This window comes from Schistocerca gregaria, chromosome 4 (genome assembly GCF_023897955.1).
Source record: "Schistocerca gregaria isolate iqSchGreg1 chromosome 4, iqSchGreg1.2, whole genome shotgun sequence".
NCBI lineage: Eukaryota > Metazoa > Arthropoda > Insecta > Orthoptera > Acrididae > Schistocerca > Schistocerca gregaria.
This window is the reverse complement of record NC_064923.1, coordinates 654,282,730-654,307,416: the sequence shown is the minus strand read 5'-3', so window position 1 is coordinate 654,307,416 and position 24,687 is coordinate 654,282,730. Positions and strand designations below refer to the sequence as shown.

Sequence of the window (24,687 nt, the reverse complement as noted above, 5' to 3'; positions counted from 1 at the left end):
TAGCATCTAAGACCGGTTTCAGGACCAGTATACAAAACACTGAGTTTGTTATTAACACATAGTAAGGCCCATCTGCATTTCCACTAGAAGGCATCATTCGTTACGTTGCAGTCAAGTACTTAAGAGAGTAGATTTCCGCAAATGAGAGTGAGAACTTGACATTAGACACCATTTACATGAAAGTTGGTGAGGGTCTACCACTAATGCAAGAACATTTACATGTCCAATTCCCTTTCCAAGAATCTTAAACTCAAACATTAAAATTCAATGATAAGGAATTCCGTATTCTGCGGCTGTCTAGTAACAGGAAGGGACCACTCAGGAGTCAAGGGCTCAAGGAATGGAAAATCCTAAGGAAAGTACTAGGACCAAACCGAAGACGAAGGCGCCAACAGGATTAGACACAACAGTGAGCTGCACCATCTCCAAGAAGGCATAATCGCATCTACGACGTAAAACTGAGTGGTTCTATGTACCCTCGCAAACTCACGCACAGGATCATCCCCACGACATGCGAAACGAAAGCCTTCAAGAACAAAAGGATCACCACAGTGAAATCAGACCCGGCGTGACTTGAAACTATACTAGAAGCCCTGCAAAACCGGTTCAAATACCTACAGATCACTATGGAATTCCCACTGTCCCTTACCAGTAAAAAGGACAGAAGAACCAACAGATCGAAGTGGACAGTAAAGAGGAAGCTTCCCCAAGTTAGAAAATAAAAGCTTTCCTGCCTAAGAAGAAACAAGCAGGAGACAAGTGTAAAAAGAGCCCCGTGGTCTTCTGTAGGCCCAAATGAGGAGGAGGAGGGGGAGAAAGATCTTGTTCATCATTGCACTGATTCCACTGTCAACCGTCTTACAGAAAAGGAATGTGGGCAATCAAACAGAAACAACAACAACAAATTCTCAGAAAATATCCCACCTGCCGTCCATGGATTACCGGAAGCTCTACGGAAAACCTGAAATTGAAATCCGGGTTCTTACGAATAGTCACAATCTTCAGCAATGAAATGATCGTGCAATTCGACTTAGACAAATGGACTCTATGCAATAAAGAAAGGCAAAACTTCAGAATGTGAAGGTATGAAACGCCAAATAGGCAAACCAGAAGTGTCATCAGCCCGAAACCTACAAATACCTAGGGCTTTTACAGTTGAGCAGGGTGGACATATAAAAATTTTGTTAGCAAAGAGTACACCCAGAGGACCAGAAAAATTTTGAAAAGCGAACTGAAAGGTGGCAATAACTGAAAAAGCACTCAATGCAAGGGCCATACTCGTCAATATCTACACTGTAGGTATTGTGAACTGGACACTAATAAATTGAATAATGTGGACATGAAAACAAGAAAACTCGCGACAATTCACCAAGCACTCCACCTGTGCAGTGACGTCAACAGGCTGTACTTGCCCACAAGAGCAAACGGTAGAGGACTCTTAAAAGTGAGGCAGATACTGGAAGAATAGAAATATGCATAGGCAGGATGCATGAAAAATAGCCAAGAATCTGTCATTTAAATAAAAAAAACTTTTCAGAGTACAGTAAACCAAGAATCAATACCAGAAAGCTATACCCTAATGCCAAACTGGCATAATAATAATAATAATAATAATAATAATATAGTTAAAATTCTCTTTTGCAATTTTAAATTGCCGTCTCATTCAACAAAACACTCATCGGGTTTTAAAGCACATGCCGTTTGAGGTTGAAATCAGTCGAAATCGATGCATAGCGCAGCACGTTTTACCCGCAATGCAGTTTACCCGAGCAGATGTGCCAGTAGACGCAAATAAAATATTTGTTGCGTTTGTTCTGAGTATTTGTCAACTAGGGCCGTGAAAAATGCCACTCTTCAACAAAAAACACTACCCATGTCTAGCTACAGCCTGCTCTTCGGGTAAAGAAAAATCCTTATCCAAATGTTCAGTCAGGAACTGGAATAATCTAAAATCTGAACTAGTGTCAAAACAGATATGTCACTCTGATCTCATCGCACGAAGTTAGTTAACACGACATTAAGTACAATGAATTATAAAGTAAGTTGAACAGAAGTTAGATAAGAAAATTTTGCTGGATACCTAAATAGGGGCTCCAAACAAGGCTTAAATCAGTTCATTCTTCCTCTGACTGATCAAAATAATCTTTTACAAGAAAACAACCAAAATACAACATGGATATCTGGAACTTACGACTCCTGTTAACCTGTTTTCGCGGCGGAGTTGGGACTCTTGGACCGCTTTCCTTGTTACAGCCAAAGAGATACGTAATTTCATCAGTCGCCATAAGGGGATGCTACTGTTGTTATATGATGAATATCGCCTCGAAAGACCTCTAGGTCATTGTATCCTTTATTGTTCCCAGTCAGTGGATGGCCGCATTATTGTAATCCTTGCTGGTGCCATACTTCCATCTCCCTTGTTTACACCTATCAAGTTTTAAGTCTCTTTTGGGAGACTCTACTATTATTACAGTGCCTTGATTTGTGCTTTGCGCTCTGGGTGTGTTTTCAATAAGTATCCTCTCTCTTGCGGTTCCCTTCTCACTTCGTCGATTCGGGTTCCCTCGGTTTTCATAACCAGAAAGGAACTAAAAATTCTGTTGCAGTTCTTCATCCTTAGTTTCGAATTCAGTGATGTTTAAGTGGCAGATAAGAAATACTCTACTGAGTTTATAATGCTTGACAAAAAGTTTATTTATACCATGTTACGTTTTAACGTAAACGAATACTGGGAATTGTTTGTGCATATTACGAACAACTTAAATTGGAAGGAACACATAGAAAATGTTGTGGGGAAGGGTAACCAAAGACTGCGTTTTGTGGGCAGGACACTTAGAAAATGTAACAGGCCTACTAAGGCGACTGCCTACACTAAACTTGTCCGTCCTCTTTAGGATACAGCTGCGCGGTGTGGGATCCTTACCAGATAGGACTGACGGAGTACGTCGAAAAAATTCAAAGAAAGGCATCACGTTTCATATTATTGCGAAATGGGAAAGAGTATCACAGAAATTATACAGGATTTGGGCTGGAAATCATTAAAAGAAAGGCCTCTTTCGTTGCCAAGGAATCTTCTCACGAAATTCCAATCACCGACTTTCTCCCCCGAATGCGAAAATATTTTGTTGACACCTACCTACTTAGGGCAGAAAGATCACCACGATAAAATAAGGGAGATCAGAGCTTGTACTGAAAGATATAGGTGTTCATTCTTTCCGCGTGCTATACGAGATCGGAATAATAGAGAAGTGTGAAGATGATTCGATGAACCCTCTGTCAGGCACTTAAATGTGATATTCAGAGTATCCATGTAGATGTAGATATACGTGTATTTTTGCGTGACGGGGGAGAAACAACTCCTGTAAGCAGAACACCAAAAAAAAAAAAAAAAATACTATCCAAAAATATCAGCATCTAAACGCAAAGATCTGTTATTCGAATGCAGTAAAAACATAAAAAAAAAACGTCGCTGCATGATAAGAGAGGCTGAACAAAACACATGCAGACATTACATCCAACACTATTGTTTCCTATCACAGAATTTTAACTGGGAACATTGATTGAAAATTCGTAAGTGGTGAAATACTTTATTACATAAATCGTTAATAGTAGTTGAGTTTAGAGCAACTGCTATCTGCAGAATCGCATATAAGTCCATTGTTCATGAGAAATCGTTGTCAGAATCACATAATAAATACTGGGACAGGAAATAAATCTTTACTATGCGAACCGTGTAGGACAGGCTGTTGATAGGCAGTTCTCCGCAGCGTTATTCATCACGTCCACAGCGCCCTCGATTTCCTCTACGTGAAAGGCACATAAGAAACAAAGGAGCGATGCCGCTACAAAGAAGTGTTAGCAGAAGGCTTCCACAATTGAAGCAAGCGCGGTGGGGTCGATACACTCCAGTGAATTTCAATGCCAGCCGTAAACTTGGCCGTAACTCTGTTCCGTGATCGCGAACTTCGACACGTGATGCTTTCAAAAACTTTTGAACATGTCATTCCCTAGCCGTTATCCACCATAAAGCAAGGAGAGAGGAGAGGACTGGGGGGGGGGGGGGGGGATATATTGTGAGGAATTAAATGTGAAAGAACACGGGTGAAGTAAAGGAGGATTAGCACCTAACGTCACATTGACGATGACGTCATTAGAGACTGGGCACATACTTGGGTTGGAGAAAGATAGAGAAGGAAATGAAGCGTGTCCTTCACAAAAGAAGCATATCTTAATCAATTTAGGGTAACCATTGGAGATCTAAAGCTGGGTGGCAAGATGTGTTTTTTTGAAACCTGCTCCAAATGCAAATCAGGATTCTTAACCACTGCACCACAACACTGGGTAAGAGGAAAGAGCTCTTGTGCAGTTTCAAAATGGAAAAAGACTAGAATGTCATTTTAGTAGCTATGCCTACAGCAGGTATCGATAGCGATGCAGAGATGCTACTATTCGCTACGACAATCCCTGCCTGTGGCTACAGGGGGCGGTGCCGGAGTGTCACTTGGCCCGCTCATGTCGCACAGAGCTAGGGCTGCCTGTCGACCAACATTCAGCTGTTTTGCTTTACTGTATGAAGTACTCGGGCTATCATAATACTGCTGCGACTACAACAGTGCTGCTTAGTTATTGGACTGTCTTGCTTTCGCTATTAGTATACTTATGGTGACTATTTCTCTGTTTATGGCTTCCGCTTTCGCATCGGACGTGGACAGAAAATTCGTCAGATTGTAATCACTTCAGAATGATCATTTCTTACATTATAGCGTGTGGAGAAGTGCTGTCTTTTCAATAGAGTATTTCATTCGCCGGAGTTTTATTTTGAAGTGCAGGTTCATTTACAGGCCCTTTGTAGACTATTACATTTCTTCACCATAGAAACTGGGTTGCTTTCAGCACCAAAATTCTAAGATGAAAGTTACTGTAGCATTGACATTACAAAGTAGGTCCATCACTATTGAAAAGACAGCAGACGGGCTTTATTAATAAAGGTTTACATTCTTTTCAGTTTCTGTTATACCTAAATTAGTCACTAAAGCTAATAACATTAACTTATAAAGGAGGATTAAAAGGAAGAGCAGATTTCATTTTTTTATTGTTTTAAAAAATGTTGTAGGACCACACGTAACACTTGTGTTGTGACTGACTATTCGAAATTTTTCACAAACACAACTTTTATTGATGTAAGTTCACAAGGTTGATGACTCAACATACAAACGAAAGGTAGCAATAACGAAAAAAGTCTGCTAATTGAGGCAAACAAAAGATTTTCCAATTTTCCATATAGGTTCGTGGTAACACCCTCACACACTAGTAACAGTCCAATTCCGAGACGAAGACATGATCTGGCGTTATATGGGTTGCCGGCCCTCAGGGGCTACCTTGCCTCCGGTATAACAACTTGTTTAGTGTACCTTCAAAAGCTGCATTATACTACGCAAATGTTCAGATAGCTGCCGCTTCAGTGCAGTGTGTGTTAGGTTTATAGCAATGGTCCATTTGGGACGGTGACGGGAAAAGGAATGATTTATCGCATATTACGTCACAATTGCTTTCCATCTATCAGTTAAGATTAGTCAGCAAGATGTAATGCAGCGAGGCAAGTATAACTGTGGTTAAGACACTGGACTCTCATTCGGGAGGAGCTGGGTTCAAATCCCTCTTAGGCGCTCCGGATTAACCCATTAAGTCCCAAATTAATTTTTTAATTGAATTTTTTATTCCTTAATTATAATTTACATAGTGTATGAGCCACAATAAGTACAAAAATAGCCAAAGAATATTTATACATGCTGATATAATAGCCGTCCTCAAAATAGGACACTGGTATCTAACAGTATCGTATACCATACTAAACTGTATTCAAGTCTTAACTATTTATTTCTTGTGAAATGATACAAAACACTTAATACACAGTGTTACACGGCATTTAACACAATATGTTTTTGGTTTCCCATTGCATTTAGCTCTTACACATCTTCTTTGCGTGCTTCTTTTGTCAATCATATGACCAATTCCATCAAACCTGATGTCTGGTATCACTCTCAACTGACTTGATGGGTATTCCATTGGACGTCCAATATTCAGTCTTTCAGTGTTGATTTTCAGGTATGTCACTGTAACAGCACGTCTGAAATTGAGTAAATCCTGTGCATTTTTCCCATGTACTAGTATGTAGGAAGAGTCAGGCATTTACGAGGGCCATTTCCAGCAAACGTGTAATAGGACCCAGTACCATTTTCCCCCTCTAATTACTGTCGCATATTTTTCAACTAACCAGTCATGGTGGTCAACATCTCCCATGTACGCGTTATACGACTTCAAAACGGCAGCTTGTTGCACTTGTGTCTTCTTACGTGCTTGTCTACTGTACTGCGTAGCTGCTCCCAAAGGTTCAACTTGGTCAAAATTTGTACCAATTGTAACGCATCTGCTGTCGTGCCATCGAACAAATAATTCACCATTCCTGTCGAACTGGTAGTCATAGTTTCCTCGAACTGTCTTTTTCAGTTCGTTGCTGCTCAGTAGTGGACAGTCACCAACTCGATTCCCTCTGGCAGTCCCAGTTGCTCGAAAACCCAAATTTCTCACATGAACCAGCCGATCTCTACTAGTGAAGAAATTGTCAGAGTACACACAATGATTCTCGGGTTTTTCAATGCAGTCCAACATCTTTAGGACTACTCTTGATCCCAATAGTAGGTCATCCCTTGCAGTAACTTCTGGATCCTTTCCACAGTATAAATCAAATTTGAAACAGTAGCCAGTTGCTCCACAAAGAGAACAAAGAGACCACAACTTATAGGCAAATCTAATAGGCTTGCCTCGGATAAACTGTCCACCTGGAACTGTATTATTTACTAATGGGTAACATATTCATAAATATACTTACGTAATACACTGTAAATTTCAAAGTAACTTGGGTCTTTACTTACCTCAGCAACAAAATCTGGTAAAATTATCACGTTACAAAAAGAAAATACACCAGCAGTAGCACAGTTTCATATTGTAACTTGCAGCAATACAAATAACTGAAAAGATAACACCAAGTCCCAGTGTCCTATTTCGAGTACACCAAATTTTATAACAATGGGAAACAATGAATATAGCTCCAATTGAGCTAACAATGCAAGTAGTTTAAAAGACACATTGTTGACTATGAATACTCGCAAAAAGATTCTTTGCCACATATTCCAAATATTACTAAATTGTCGATAAAGTAAATACTTGTAATAACGAAAAGTTTGCCTTAGTATTCAATAATCAATTAATGGTAGGATTTATTATTTTTAATTTCCTGTAAGCATACATTTGTTATAAAAATCATCAACAAATGGCGTAGAACAGTAATAGTTGCAAATTAATGACTTATTGTGCATTTATTAAATAAATATGTGCTCTGTCCTCAAAATAGGACACTGGTACTTAATGGGTTAAGGTTTCCTGTGGTTTCTCTAAATCGATTAAGGTCATTATCGGGATGGATTCTTGGCAAGGGACACGTCGATATTCTTCCACCTACTTGTTTCTTCCTGTTTGTTCCCAGTCATTTCGTCATCGATGAAAGTTAAAAACTCTAATCTTCCTCTCTTGCATCATAACAAACTTGCAAGAGTAGACATCGTGGCGTAGTCACTAAACATTGATTTTTTGCCATTTATTTCCACAAATTTCATGGCTTTTGGCTTTCGTGCATCAAATAAATACATAATGGGCTCAAATGTCTCCTGCAGATGTTGATGATGTGACTGTTTAACTTTGTTCACAATAAAATTTTAAAATCTTCAAATCATTTTTAAAAATGTTATATCTGATGCCATATGACCGGTGTGTTCGGTGACCTTCTGAAACGTTGTTCTGGCTGTGGTATATGGTGTCTGGATTTTGGCCGGAAAATGAACTTGACGAGATAGGATCGGCTTTGGAAGGAAGTCCTGAGATAATCGTTTCGCCATTTAGCGCTCCAGTCTGATGTATCAGAAGTATCTATTCTCTGAGCTGTGCACGAACACTACAAAGTAACAGTGCTGCACTGACTGGGTGCACTCATTGACCAACTCAGACACTGTTGGCTACTGCATCTGTACATGATTGAGATTGATCCTAATTTCTTTTCCTTTTGAAGCATGGCCTCATCTGTCAGAATACGTGGAGTCGAAGATAAGTTAGCGCTGAAGGTTTGAAAATCCCCATCAGTTGCATCAAGAAGAGTGTGATGTGCAGTTAGTGCAACAGGAATTACTGTTCCTATCTTTTTCCACAAAAGCGTGACTCCAGCGAAATGACCTACAGGATACTGCAAGAACACACACTGCCGATGCATCTGTTACAGTACTAACGAGGGGAACTCCGCATTGCATCCCCCTCAGATTTAGTGGTAAGATGGCACAGTGTACAGCCCATCAAAACTGAACACAGACCAAGCATTAAAACACAAAGAAGGTGCACCGAACCGTGAAAAAAGAAGCAAAATAGAATCAGTGAACCGTCCAATCTCAAAATGTGCCACAGCGAGCGATTGTCAACAGCCGTGGCGTCGTGGTTATGTTGTCCCGGCGTTGGACTGCGAAGGGGGAAATCCGTGTTCAACTCTCCCTCGCGCCCCAATTTTTTTTCCCACACAATTAAGAACTCTCCGTCTGGTCATTGAGGAAGTCTGTTCGATGTACTCAGATTCGTGTCTGTTTCGTGGTATAATGTCCTTTTGCAACAGCGAAGTAAGAAAGGGACATCCAGACGTACGTACCTCCTATTTGTTCTATACAAGTACCACATGTTATGACTCTTGAGTTTCGTTTTGGAAGTTCTGAGTCTTGAATTCTTTTGTTTCAGCAAAGTTCACACCTGTTTGTTTGTTTTCATTTCTGTGAGAGGTCCTCGCGGCATCTCGCCTGTTCTCACTACTGATCACATTTACTTGCCACGGTAATATATTCTTACCACTTGATTCATATTCCATAATCAATGTATACTATCACAATTGCCATGACTACAGGAGGATATCAGACACGTCAATGACCAGACAGAAACTTAATAATTTTATGAAAAAATGGGGCACGAGGGAGGTTTGAACACGAATCTCCTGCTTTGCAGTCCAACGCCGTGGTCACATAACCACGACGCCGCCGTTCTTTCCTTTCGCTCGATGTTGCACATCTAGAGCTTGGACCGTTCACTGTTTCTATTTTGCTTCTTTTTTCACAATTCAGTACTGAGCTGTATTCAGTTTCTGATGGGCTGTCCAATGGACCGTTTTACCACTAAATCTGACGGAGGTACGATGGGGAGTTACCCCTTGTAAGAGGTGTCTGAGGGTAGGATGGTTACGGTAGATCCTCTTTCCAAGGCCGCTCCCAACTCGTATGGTTCGTCTTCTGACGAAATTGGTAGCCCACCTGGTACAGTCCGAAGAACGAGCCGGAGAGTCACTGGCGATCGGAGCTTTGCTATAGCAGATCTGGTTCCTGCGCTGTCGTACGGGAAACACACTATACACCGTACGCTAATCACGGCTTAATGATGGTCCAGAGTTTCACACTGGCGACTTAGAATTTAGATGATGTTCGAATAGTGTAGTTCTACTGTATGCTGTGTACTGAAGCAAGAAGCCATTTCCCACAGCGCCTGGTGGTGCTCCGCAGTACACCTCCGCGTAGCGTGGCGGAGCCGTGCCGTATGCGAGGTCACGGCAGGGAGGGGACGGCGCCTCTGACCTCGGCTGCAGGGCACGGCTTGAGCGTCTACTGAGCAGGGCAGCGCAGGCAGTCTCCGGAAAGGCGGGCAGGGCTGCAACAACAACAACAACGGCGAGCAATTACGGCGAGCCTTTACCGAGATAATGAGCGAGGGACCTGGCGACTTGCGCCAAGGGTGCAGTTTATAGCCAGCGCGGGATTTTCCTTTGTGGTGCTTAGAACGTTGAGGGAAGGAACTTCACAGACCATTTTTGTGGCTCTGTCGAAGGAGTTGCTAATATCCCGCGTTTTTAGCCCTTGACAAACTAGGCTAATATTTATTGTCTCTTAAAGTACGAGGGTGAGTCAAATGAAAACCTTAAATTTGCTATAATAAATCGAAATTTCGCGCCGTTATCCTGTAAAATGGTAAGCGTGTTACAAACAGTGTGCAGAATGGCCTGTAGGTGACATCATAGTGCAGATGCACACATACCGTCGCAGAATCAGTATAAAGATGGCCGCCACACTTGCGACTTGCACCAGGAAAGAACAGCGTTCTGTTAATTGGTTTTTGCGTAGTGAAGGTGTGAAACCTATTGAAATTCATCGACGAATGAAGGTTCAGTATGGTGATGCATGTTTGTCACAGCAGCAAGTCTACGAATGGAGTAGAAAGTTCCCAAATGGTGTGACTTCAGTTGAAGATGCTCCTCGTCCAGGTCAGGCACAACGAGTTGTGACTCCACAGAACATTGCAGCAGTTGAAGCCATAGTGAAGGAAAACCGATGAGTGACACTAATGACATTGCAGCATGTTCACAGATTAGTCATTGGTCAGCACAACACATTGTGCATGATGTGCTCCAGTTTCACAAAGTGTCTGCAAGATGGGTGCCACGGCAGCTGACTCCTGAAAGGAAAGAACGACGTGTTGATGCTTGTGAAGAACTTTTTCGGTGGTTTGAACGAGAATGTGATGGCTTCCTTGCAAGAATCGTTACTGGGTACGAAACCTGGGTTCACTTCCACCAACCGGAAACGAAGAGAGTGAGCAAGGAATGGTGCTATTCCTCATCACCAAAACCAAAGAAGTTTCGAACAGAAGCATCAGCAGGGAAGGTTATACTGACTCTCTTTTAGGACGAAAAAGACGTCATTTTGGAGCATTACATGCTAGAGGGACCACTGTCACCAGTGCATCATATACAGATCTCCTAAAAAAATCATATGCGGCCTTCAATCAAATCAAAGCGACGTGGACTGCTGTCAACAGGTGTCCTTTTGCAACAGGACAATGCAAGGCCCCACACTGACTGTAAACAGTTGCAACAATCACAGACCTGCATTTTGAGTGTCTTCCTCATCCACCATACTCACCAGACCTTGCCCCAAGTGATTTCCATATGTTTGGACCATTCAAAGACGCAATTGGAGGAAAGATGTTCCGTTCTGATGAAGAGGTACGCCACATGGTGCATGAGTGGTTGTGCGGACTACCAAAAGAAATTTTTCTAAACGAATTTATATACTTTATAAGCGCTGGAGGACTTGCATTGAGCTTGGGGGAGATGATGTTGAAAAATGACACAGCTTTGTAACACTTCTGCACCATAAATAATATTTAAAAAATATTTAAGATTTTCATTTGACTCAGCCACGATCTTCTCACCTGAGAAACAGCCTTTTCATGCCCCCCCCCCCTTTTTTTCTACATCTACATCCAGACTCTGCAAACCACCGCACAGTGTACGATGGAGCGTATCCTATATCACTAGCAGTCATTTTCTTTCCTGTTACACCTGCAGATAGAGTGATGGAAAATTACTGCTTACACTGATCATCCAGAGCATAATGATCTCCGACCCACTATCGATATAAACACATTCAGGTGATAGCAGCGTCACCTGGCGAGGAGTGAGTCAGGTACACACACGGTGCATGTAGTATCCGTGAGCGTGCTCTCCGTATGTAGAGTGGGAAAGGGGCACGATCTAAATGAGTTTGACCAAGAGTGATGGATCAGAGGCTAGGCACGAACATTTTGGAAACTGCACAACTTGTGTTCGAGTAGTGCTGTGGTGGGTGTTTGCAACACTTGGCGGAACAGAGGTGAAACCACGGCCAGGCATCACTGGGTTGGGCGGTCACTGCTCACTGTAGATGTCTGACGACATAGCCTGGGCAGACAGGTAAAACAGAAGAGTCGGCGAACTGTGGCGGAACTAAAATCGGATTTTAATGCTAAGCAGAGTAAAAGTGTGTTTGAACACACAGTGCACCGGACACTCCTAACGATGGGGCTTCGCAGCCGACGACCCATGCATGTGTCAATGTTAACATCACGACATCGGCAACTACGACTGAAATGGGCACGTGGCCATCAGCACTGAACGATGGCACAGTGTCAGAGCTTTGCATGGTCTAATGAATCCTGACATCTTCTTCTTCATCATGCCGATGGGAAGGCTGGAATACGTCGACCTCCAGGGCAACAGCTCGTTGACACCTGTAATGCGGGATAGAGACAAGCTGGCGGCGGCTCCATTATGCTATGGAGAACGTATACGTCGGAGTCCATGGGTCCAGTGGAGCTCGTGCAAGGCATCGTGACGGCCAAGGAGTATCGTATACTGGTTGCAGACCACCTACATCCATTCATGAAGATCATGTTCCCCGATGGCAGTGGCTTCATACGCTTCAACAAGATAGTGCGCCATGTCACAAGGCAGGAGTGTGATGAAGTGGTTCGAGGGACGCAGAACTGTATATACTTCCATATGCTGCCGTAAAATGTGAACCATGATCCTTATTTCTACAAAACAAAGCATTTTTTCAGCCAGCTGACCGCTGTTTATTATTTCAACATTGCCTGTTTCAGACATTGTCGGCAATCTTCATATCACAGAAATGCAAACTGGTTCGGGTGAAAGTATAAAATGTTAGAAATAACAACACTCTAGTACATGTATGTCTGCAAACCAGTCCTCAGTGATCTCACGGAACAAGGTGAAAACGGCTCTGCTCCATTCATTACGGACCAGAGTCGTGCGTCAGATGCTGTCTTATATCAGCAGTAAAATGCGCCTGTGCCGCGTCATCCACAAAGTACAGGGTGTTTATAAATGAGTATCGGCATTTTAACTTTTTATAATACTTATATATTGAACTTACAGTTACAAATGATATGTCAAATGAAAGAGCAACTCAAACAGTTTTACCAAGAACCTCATAAATGTTCAATGTGAGCACCATTTGTCACACGGCACACATCAAGTCTATCGCCGAGTTCTTCCCAGACGTTGATAAGTGTGTCTTCAGTGATTGTAGCAACAGCTGCTTCAATCCGTTTCTTAATTCAGAGAGGTCTGCTGGTAGCGGAGGCACGTACACACGATCCTTGATGAAGCCCCACAGGAAAAAATCGCATGGCGTTAGGTCGAGTGAATGTGGAGGCCATGCAAAGCAAGCCCTGTCATTGGGCCCCTTGCGGCCTATCCAACACTTTGGTGCAGTGAAGTTCAACCAGTTGCGTACTTCACTACGCCAGTGAGGTGGTGCACCATCTTGCTGGAAAATGAAGTTCTCTGGCTCATCTTCTTCCAGCTGAAGGAAGAACCATTGCTCTAGTGTATCAGGGTAAGAAGTGCCAGTTACAGTAGATTCACCAAAAAAGATAGGCCCATAAACTTTCCACTGGGATACGGCACAAAAAACAGTCACTTTAGAGGAATCTCGTTGCATTTGTACCACCTCGTGAGGATTTTCTGGGCCCCAGATGCGCACATTGTGTGTTAACATGTCCACTAAGGTGAAAGGTCGATTCATCACTGAAGACAACATGATCCAGAAAATCATGAAACAACATTTCGTTTGTGAAGTTGGCACGTAATCCTCTGCCAGCTTTAGAGCCTGTAATAACTGTAAATGGTAAGGATGTACAGGGTGTTTCAAAAATGACCGGTATATTTGAAACGGCAATACAAACTAAACGAGTAGCGATAGAAATACACCGTTTGTTGCAATATGCTTAGGACAACAGTACATTTTCAGGCAGACAAACTTTCGAAATTACAGTAGTTACAATTGTCAACAACAGATGGCACTGCGGTCTGGGAAACTCTATAGTACGATATTTTCCACATATCCACCATTCGTAGCAATAATATGGCGTAGTCTCTGGATGAAATTACCAGAAACCTTTGACAACGTGTCTGGCGGAATGGCTTCACATGCAGATGAGATGTACTGCTTAAGCTGTTCAATTGTTTCTGGATTCTGGCGGTACACCTGGTCTTTCAAGTGTCCCCACAGAAAGAAGTCACAGGGGTTCATGTCTGGCGAATAGGGAGGCCAATCCACGCCGCCTCCTGTATGTTTCGGATAGCCCAAAGCAATCACATGATCATCGAAATATTCATTCAGGAAATTAAAGACGTCGGCCGTGCGATGTGGCCGGGCACCATCTTGCATAAACCACGAGGTGTTCGCAGTGTCGTCTAAAGCAGTTTGTACCGCCACAAATTCACGAAGAATGTCCAGACAGCGTGATGCAGTAATCGTTTCGGATCTGAAAAATGGGCAAATGATTCCTTTGGAAGAAATGGCGGCCCAGACCAATACTTTTTGAGGATGCAGGGACGATGGGACTGCAACATGGGGCTTTTCGGTTCCCCATATGCGCCAGTTCTGTTTATTGACGAAGTCGTCCAGGTAAAAATAAGCTTCGTCAGTAAACCAAATGCTGCTCACATGCATATCGCCGTCATCAATCCTGTGCACTATATCGTTAGCGACTGTCTCTCGTGCAGCAATGGTAGCGGCGCTGAGGGGTTGCCGCGTTTGAATTTTGTATGGATAGAGGTGTAAACTCTGGCGCATAAGACGATACGTGGACGTTGGCGTCATTTGGACCGCAGCTGCAACACGGCGAATGGAAACCCGAGGCCGCTGTTGGATCACCTGCTGCACTAGCTGCGCGTTGCCCTCTGTGGTTTCCGTACGCTGTCGCCCTACCTTTCCAGCACGTTCATCCGTCACGTTCCCAGTCCGTTGAAATTTTTCAAACAGATCCTTTATTGTATCGCTTTTCGGTCCTTTGGTTACATTAAACCTCTGTTGAAAACTTCGTCTTGTTGCAACAACACTGTGTTCTAGGAGGTGGAATTCCAACACCAGAAAAATCCTCTGTTCTAAGGAATAAACCATGTTGTCCACAGCACACTTGCACGTTGTGAACAGCACACGCTTACAGCAGAAAGACGACGTACAGAATGGCGCACCCACAGACTGCGTTGTCTTCTATATCTTTCATATCACTTGCAGCGCCATCTGTTGTTGAAAATTGTAACTACTGTAATTTCGAAAGTTTGTCCGCCTGAAAATGTACTGTTGTCCCAAGCATATTGCAACAAACGGTGTATTTCTATCGCTGCTCGTTTAGTTAATATTGCCGTTTCAGATATACCGGTTATTTTTGAAACACCCTGTACTTGTACGCGTTTTCTTAAAACTTTCCAAACAGTCGACACGGGAACTTGTAATTCACTACTAGTCTTCCGGACTGAATTCTTTTGACTACGAGTGAACGACTCTCTCACTCGCTCAACAGTCTCTTCACTAACTCCTGGTCGTACTGTGCTCTTCCCTTTACAAAGGCAGCCCGTGTCTTCAAATTGATGAGACCATCTACGAATGTTGTTATCACTTGGAGGATCACGACCGAACTTCAGCCGGAATGCACGTTGCACAGTAATTATAGATTAGGTCTTTGCAAACTGCAAAACACAAAACGCTTTCTGTTCACTAGTCGGAAAACATCAAACCGACCTGGAAGATCCTACTGCAGAATCCGAAGATACCTACGTCCATGTGATTTACTTGGAAGTATATATGGCCCAATGAGACGAGCACCTAGTATGTACCGTGTAACCAATCAGTCAATAAGAAACTTTGTTCGTGTGAAAACTCATAAACAGCCTGAGCGTTTACATTAGATTTTATACGGTTACATGGATTTGTGTTTCAAATACACTTGTACTAACTAGGACAGTATTTGATACAAAAATCAGAGACATCTCGCACAAATTCACAATTACATCGAAAACGATACATTTAAGGACCCTAGCTTACAGGAACGTTTTTGCATCTGTTACCATGTACTTACACCTGTTTCAATTCTCTCTGTAAATTGATACAACTTTTTATATAAAAACTGAAATAGCTGCAGTTTCTGTAAGACACGTTACCGTAACTACGAATCCGAAGATGGCCGACAGTGATGGAAGCCAGTGAGTTTGAAATCGATCGACAAACTGAACAAAGTGTTTTTTCATAAATTTTGATAATTACACGTTCTGTTTGTTTGAATACATTAAAGTGAAATTTGCAGGTTGAATCACAAAACAAAAGTGCAAATTATATCAAATATTTTGGAATCTGTATTTTCGTATTAACTTCATTTGGTTCAAAAATAATTCAAATGGCTCTGAGCACTATTGGACTTAACATCTGAGGTCATCAGTCCCCTAGAACTTAGAATTACTTAAACCTAACGAATCTAAGGACATCACACACATCCATGCCCAAGGCAGGATTCGAACCAAACTGAAGCGCCTAGAACCGCTCGGCCACAGCGGCCGGCACTTCATTTGGTCTGAGTAAATACTGTTAGTTACCTTTTTCATATAAACATCACCGCTTTTGTATAAGATTTTCTAGTCCGACGTCACAGAAGTCTGCCTAGTGTATCAACAGCCTCGAGTGAGGTATGCTTTGCAAGATGCCTGTTGTGAAGGGTACGGGTCGGCGGTTCGAACACTCCAGTCTAACGGACGGCGGTGACGACTCGGAGATACGGGAATGGTGCCGGTTGTAGCCATAGTGATGCGGGCAGCAGACACACACAAAGCGCTATCGACGACCCACTTAGGTCCTGGCTGGGCTGGCACGCAACGCGTGGGGCAGTTCGCGACAGCGGGCTCCGATATCCGGACATGTGTCCCCGCTGCACGTTGCTGCTGTATCGAACCGACGACAGTGTGTTTTACCGGCAGTGCAGGAGGATGACGTCATGCGGTCGCCAGTGGCGTGATTACCAGCTCTTCGTTTGACCACCTACTCTGTCGCTAATTACCTTTTCAGAAATTCTTCTTTGTGAAGTCCGTTCTCTCCGACTTCACAGTCGATCTGGTGTCCCTGAACTACGGAGATGTGTTGGCTATCGTCCTAAAGCCACACGATACTACGGATCGTATACTCCGTGATTCGTATCTCGAATGTAGCGTCTACATCAGGCAGCTACATATCGATGTTAAACTTCACCTTTCACTACTTATTTATTTATTTATCGCATGGCTTTATGACACACTGAAAAAGATAATGGATAGTGGTCTTGAAAGGAGGATATAAGATCAACATCAACAAAAGCAAAACAAGGATAATGGAATGTAGTCGAATTAAGTCGGGTGATGCTAAGGGAATTAGATTAGGAAATGAGACACTTAAAGTAGTAAAGGAGTTTTGCTATTTGGGGAGCAAAATAACTGATGATGGTCGAAGTAGAGAAGATATAAAATGCAGACTGGCAATAGCAAGGAAAGCGTTTCTGAAGAAGAGAAATTGGTTAACATAGAGTATAGATTTAAGTGTCAAGAAGTCGTTTCTGAAAGTATTTGTATGGAGTGTAGCCATGTATGAAAGTGAAACGTGGACAATAAATAGTCTAGAAAAGAAGAGAATAGAAGATTTCGAAATGTGATGCTACAGAAGAATGCTGAAGATTAGATGGATAGATCACATAACTAATGATGAAGTACTGAATAGAACTGGGGAGGAGTTTGTGGCACAACTTGACAAGAAGAAGGGACCGGTTACTAGGACATGTTCTGAGGCATCAAGGGATCGCCAATTTAGTATTGGATGGCAGCGTGGAGGGTAAAAATCGTAGAGGGAGACCAAGAGACGAATACACTAAACAGATTCAAAATTATGTAGGTTGCAGTAGGTACTGGGAGATGAAGAAGCTTGCACAGGATAAAGTAGCATGGAGAGCTGCATCAAAGCAGTCTCAGGACTGAAGACCACAACAACAACATGGAGGCCAATATAAAAACTTTACAAACATCTAGGTTATTTATGTAATCAATCGACTTTATAGATGTGCGAATGGTTGATAACCCTATTTCAAAGAAATAAAATACCTGCCATTTTGGATTGTAATTTTGTTCAGCATTCACACCTCCAGTCATTCTCATGGTGTTATTTACCTTGACGTCTATTTATTGTGCGAAGCCAAAAGGGGAGGAAATATTCAGCGGCTCAGAAGACAAGTCCCAGAGTAGAACAACGCAGGGTACGTCCCCGATGCTCCCCAAGCTGTACGACACAGCTATTGGAAGAGACAGTGTAGTGTTTTCAAACTGTGTGTTTACTTATCTTCCAGTGAGTTAATTGCTTAGTTGGAAGCGTGAAATATTTATTTTGATGGCGTTCGGTTGAAATCTCCACTTGTGAACGTACTCCCGCACTACATATGGGTCTCGCTTTAGGATTTCTTCTGAGAGTTCAATTGAGCTACACCTTGTTTCAAACCCCCCAGTCGTCGGCGTAACAAAAGTTCCTACATTTTGCTTTTAGCGTCTGCAAAGCACAAGCTGAAGAGAAGTGGAGAAACAACTGATCCCTGTGGTAGACTGCTCTTTAATGTTCTTGAGGAACTGATTTAGGACTCCATGACAACTGGGAACACTCTGTCGCTTCGTATACCGTTCATTAGTCGAGTGGTTTGCAAAGAATTATGCGAAGAAGCTTTCTGTCACGCCTTTTTGAGACGCTATCGTAGGCCACTGATAGCGCAATGAATGTAGCTGGGGTTTTAAGTTTTCTTTGAGATCATGCATTGATGTACGTGGTAAATGACAGAGGCTGATCTGTGCAACTTCATTTTGGCCGCAAGCCAACTTGCTCGACCAGGGCTGCTTCAAACTAATTTCGTTGACAGCAACAAAGGAAGCCGCACACGCTACAAACATGTATTCATTCCTGCTATCTATCCCGAACATTTACGTTCTCTCTTCGTCAACTTGCCACGAAAATCAACAAAATTAAGGCGCCATTTCGTTTCGTAGCTCAAACGCCTCGAGCTGCAGCCAGTCAGGGACAGGAAACATCAGACAACCCTCTCACCCGCCAGTATAATGTGGGAACCATGCGACGCCATCACTGACAGGGTACTGACGGAGGTCATTTGCATTTGACTTACCCAGACCTGTTATGAAGTGTCAAGTGTGCATCCCAACTGGTTGTCAGCACCTAGGCTTTTCCTGTGCAGCACATAACCGAAGGGAACTATAGAGTTCGTCACCAACCTGTGGACCGATAACATTGCAGCCCCACACGTTATTACTCAGTGAGAAGCAATGGGCAAATATGTAAACTAATCAAAGGTGCTAGTGCACCGTCAGGTGAAGCTCTCTCTTTTTCTCTTGCCGTCAAATAACGGTGACATGATTTTCTTCCATTACCGGATTCGTACTGGGTACCTCTGCACCAGACGCCACTTCAGTTGTGAAACAAGACGACTGACTTCAAGCCCAAACAGCATAATAACAGCGTCCCAAATCATGCCGTCCTCGGCGCACGTTTCTTTCAAAACTGAATGTTTTTCACAACTACTACACAGATTCGTATAATTAATCACGTCGATGTATGACACAACAGAATTAGTAACCATTCAGGTTATCAAGAGTATCACAGCGAGATTCGTTACAGTTAAATTGGACGGTGCACGTATTAAAGTGGAAAAATGAATCAGTAATGGATAGTCAAAATCTCAGTATACCAACATCTTTATTTACTTATCATTACATATTACTCAGGACAACGCAAAGTAAAAAATAAGACAACGCTGTTCATAGCACCACTCATTAAATGTCAACGAGAATATACATGAAAATAATAAACTGAAATGAAGTGACAATCACATTGGCAGTCGTATCAGCACATACATTCGATGTACATCATTCATGTGATGTACACCACGAGAATGAAAACTAGCCTACATTTGTTCCAGTTCTGTTTCCAGTAGCCACTGATTTGCAAAGTGACGATCTTTTCAGCGACAAGCCTAACTGCAGTAAAATAAACCAGTAGCAAAATCACTAACACAGTTGTTAGCATCTGCGGTATGAATAATTATCGTTAACATCTTCACAGTAAAACAATCACGCTGCGACGAATACGTCGTCCTCTTATTACAAGTTCACATCGCATTTTTCTTATTAATTCCTTATAAAAATCGGCGATTTCGGCAATGTCTATCACTGTCACCGTCAGGAAAGCAGCTGCCACAGACGTAATGGAATTTCACAAGTGTAAATGATGTAGTAGTGAACTTTATCTGTAGATTTGCGACTGGATTCAAGACTTCTTTGCAGACAAATCTCCACATGTCGCTCTTAACGGAATAGAAACGACAGCTGTAAACGTAATTTCCGGAGTACTCCAAGTGAGTTTAATAGGACCGTTACTGTTTACAATGTATATGAATGATGTAGTAGAAGAGGTCGTAAGGTCTTAAACCCTCTTCGCAGATGATTGGATTGTCTACAAGAATGTAACAACACCAGAAGACAGAGAATGACTTCCAGAGGTTTGATGAACGGTGCAAGTTCTGTCAGTTGACTCTGTACGTCAATAAATTTATCATATTGGGCACACACTACTACACAGTTACACTATCGACGACAAATTGTTGGAAACCGTATCTACTGTTAAAAATCTAAGCGTAGCTATCCAGAGCGACCTTAAGTGGAATGACCATATAAAACAAACGATAGGAAAAGCAGAAGTCAGACTGAGATTCATGGGAAGAATCTTAAAGAAATGTAACTCATCCACGAAGGAACTGGCATACAAGGCGCATGTTCCACTGATACTTGAGTATTAATCATTTATGGGATCCTTACCAGGTGGGATTGATAGAGAAGATATGGAGATCATACGAAGAGCGGCACATTTCGTCATGGGATCGTTTAGTTGGCGCGAAAGGTTTAACAAACTCCAGTGGCAGACTTTACAAGAGAGGCGTTGTGCATCACGTAGTGTGTTGAAATTTCGAGAGAGAGCTTTCTGGAAAGAGTCAGACAACACATCACTTCCTCCCACGTACCTCTCACTATGTAAATTGCAGGATGTTCTGCTGTGTGTAGGACAAAATTGGCCCATGTTGTTTTGGGTGGTTTGTAAACATTTTTAATAATAATACCGTGCAACGTGCAATTGTATAACAGCTGTATGTATATCTGCCTCCACACATACATAAATCAGTGAAGCTTGCTTTATGTTGTTACGGACATACGTAGCAACTTTATACACCTCGCGGTAAGTTACACTAAGTGCAGAATATCCAGGAATTCGACCTCGGCTTCGGAATATATCTTCGCTGGGAACACGAGTTTCCTAAATGGCGACGACATCGATATTGTTGTCCAGCAAAAATTTTGACAGGTAGTCACACTTTGCCCTGCTAATGCTTTCGATATTCAGTTGGAGTCTGGTAGTTGGTCCAATGTTTCTTGTTAATGGGCTCTGAAAAGAACTGTGTTTGCTATTTAGTTGATATGTCATACCTTTCACTAAAAGACCAGGACGAGAAAATATGTGAAATTAGAGCTAATACAGAGGCATACCGATTACCTTCTCCCCATGCGTCATTCGCGATTGGTGTAGGGAAAGGGAAGGGAGTCAGGAGTACCAAAAGCATCCTCCGCCACACACAATTAAGTTCCGTTGTTGTTGTCTTCAGTCCTGAGACTGGTTTGATGCAGCTCTCCATGCTACTCTATCCTGTGCAAGCTTCTTGATCTCCCAGTACCTACTGCAACCTACATCCTTCTGAATCTGCTTAATGTATTCATCCCTTGGTCTCCCTCTATGATTTTTACCCTCCACGCTGCCCTCCAATGCTAAATTTGTGATCCCTTGATGCCTCAGAACATGTCCTACCAACCGATCCCTTCTTCTTGTCAAGTTGTGCCACAAACTTCTCCCCAATCCTATTCAATACCTCCTCATTAGTTACGTGATCTATCCATCTTATCTTCAGCATTCTTCTGTAGCAAGTTCTGATGTATTGATGAAAATGTCTAATCAACAAGTCAGTGTTCGGAGGAGGTTCGGAACAGCGCTGGGAAACTGTTCAAATAGTGCGCACGGCCTTCAGTCAGCTAAGAAAATTGGTGATATTGCGTCATCTGAAGAATAGCCGCGGTCTCGGTTCCAGGTATTTCGAAAATACCAGGTAATGTGGCAATAGATACGAGGAGCAATCTGTTCCAACCATAGTTACGAGGAGCGTCGTAGTCGTTGTCGTAAATTGCTTCCTAGGCGACAACATTTATTTATTTATTTATTGAAGATTAGGTTCAAAATGGTTCAAATAGTTTGAGCACTATGGGACTTAACATTTGAGGTCATCAGTCCCTAGAACTTAGAACTACTTAAACCTAACTAAGCTAAGGACAGCACACACATCCATACCCGAGGCAGGATTCGAACCTGCGACTGTGACAGGATTCGAACCTGCGACCGTGGCAGTCGCGCGGTTCCGGACTGAAGATTAGAACCATCAGTATCTCCCTTACATCTAACCAGGCATTCCACATACACTGGCAGAAAAAAAAAACGCCAATGGGAACACGAAGGAGGAGTTTTGCGAGATAAACGAAAGTTGGTACGCTTGTTTCTACATTTGAAAAGCGCCAGTCGCAAAACAGTGGTGCTAATAGCTCTTGCCTTAAGTACACGATGTAATGGTCATGAACGTTAGCTACCTAAGATTGGTGAGTTTATGTTAGTCAAGACTGCCTTTAAGGTGACAAAAACGGCATTATCAACACCTCACCGTGTTTGAAGAAGGTCGTGTAATAGGGCTATGAGAAGCTGGATGTTCCTTTGCGATAATGCAGAGAGACTTGGCAGGAATGTAGCCACTGTACATCGTGCTGGCAGCAGTGGTCACGCGAGTTTACGGCCACAAGGCTCCGCCGAAAGGGAAGACCATTGTATTCGATGTGTTTTCCGATTAAATCTGCTACTAGCTTGGTGCCAGTGATGGCCGTACTTTGGCTACAAGTAGGCCAGTAGAGGGACCTGCAAAAAACCTGTCTGCGTGCTAGGCACACAGGACCTACACCTGGAGGTACGGTCTGGAGTGCGAGTTCGCATGACAAAAGGAGCACTCTCGTGCTTATCCCACGCACCATGACTGCAAGTTTGTTCGTCAGTTCGGTGATTCGACCTGCTGTGGCGCCATTCGTGAACAGCATTCTAGGATCGCGCTCTCCCACATAGCGCTGCTGTTACGAAAAATGCTAGTGTGTCGACATGTTGCCTTGGCCTGCTCGATCACCAGATCTGTCTCCAATCAAGCACATATGGAACATCGTCGGGCGAAAACTCCAGCGTTATCCACATACAGCATTAACCGTCCATGTGTGAACCGACCAACTGCAACAGTCGTGGAACTCCACACCACAAACTGATATCCGGCACTCGTACAACAGAATGCATGCACGTTTGCATTCTTGCATTCTTGCATTCAACACTGGTCATTAATGTACCAGTATTTCATATTTGGGGTGGCTTGTCTCTCGCTTACATTAACCTGTGATCTTGCAAGGTTAATTACTTATATTATCTAGACAAATGTATTCATGCAATTTTCCATCGCATAGATTGCGATAAGCATGTTATAACTTACATATAAAGTACAATACAACATTTAGAGATAACTATAACACGGGAAGAAACACAGCTTACATTCATTTATGAGTGGTAAAACAATAAACATAAATCACAGGAAGATAGATTTAAACTATGAGAGCTAGCAACAGTGGATATGTGAGAAATGGTACAGAGCGAGAGAATACGGTAGTGATAAAGCACAAATAACGAGGAAAGGGGAAAAGAAAGGGACGTGAGTGATTGAGAAACGAAGAGAGAAGATGACGTAACTAGAGAGCATTTGTTTTTCTGTTTGGAAGAGGGGAAAACGGGTTATAGACGTTAATTTTTGAGGAAACTTAAGGCGAGTGACAGAATGAGGTGCTTTAGTTTCTTGTAGCTATGATACTAGGTAGCTGAGACCTTGTATTTGATTTATGGTGAAATGATGGGTACTTAACTCACATGCGAGGTACTGGGTGCATGCGCACTAAGGAGCCACTGAAGTACACGTGGCGTGTGTTACTCACGTAACGTGTCTGGCCACAACCAACTTAACTAGGCGCGTGAAGCTCTGACATGGACAAATAAACGGATGTTCCAGAAGTAATACACACAAGTATTCATGGTTCTACTCACGTAGAAAGTTGTATTAGCATGTCTGCCATATGGTCGTTGCTTCTGCAGACCGTGTAACATGTGTGTATAAAAGTTGCATGTCATATCAACATTTCCTGAAAACAAAGCGACTGAATGCCCCGCCAGGATCTTCTATTGCTTGCCAGAAACGGAACTGCGATCTTCTATCGCGTCCTCTAAAGGTTTCCTTAACCATAGTTTGGTAATATTTTATTGGATGCTGCCTTTGATACAGGCGATGAAATGTCCTTTGCTGTAACCTCAGAAATCCGAACAAAGCTTTGCGCTGTTCTGCATAAACCATCTACAGCACTACTATGGTGACGTAGAGGAAGTACGAAAATTTGGTGTACACCAGGATATACGTTCAAAGCAGTTCAAAGATTACACTTAAAGGAAATTTTTATCAATTCGTTGAAACCAAAGACTTTAATTGTAGACGCCTTATATACTTCGTATATGTATTGGGTGTCCACATCAGTGACAGCTTATGCCTATCACAAAAGTGACAGAAATCATGCCATGTTCATATCACCTCTGTGTAAACTTGTCAGCATTAAGTCACGGTATTCGTGAACTTTTGTGGAGCGTGTTGTGCTCAATATATCAAGGTTCCGACGATGATTATTTTCCGCTACCTTTCCTGATCCAC

The 24,687-nt window shown here is 42.6% G+C and overlaps 1 protein-coding gene across 1 annotated transcript in view; it reads left to right on the top strand.

Moving 5' to 3' along the window:
- Nucleotides 1-24,687, top strand: part of LOC126267400 (serine/arginine repetitive matrix protein 1-like) — a 436,917-nt gene that overhangs the window by 303,930 nt on the left and 108,300 nt on the right. The gene's annotated exons all lie outside the window — the stretch shown is intronic.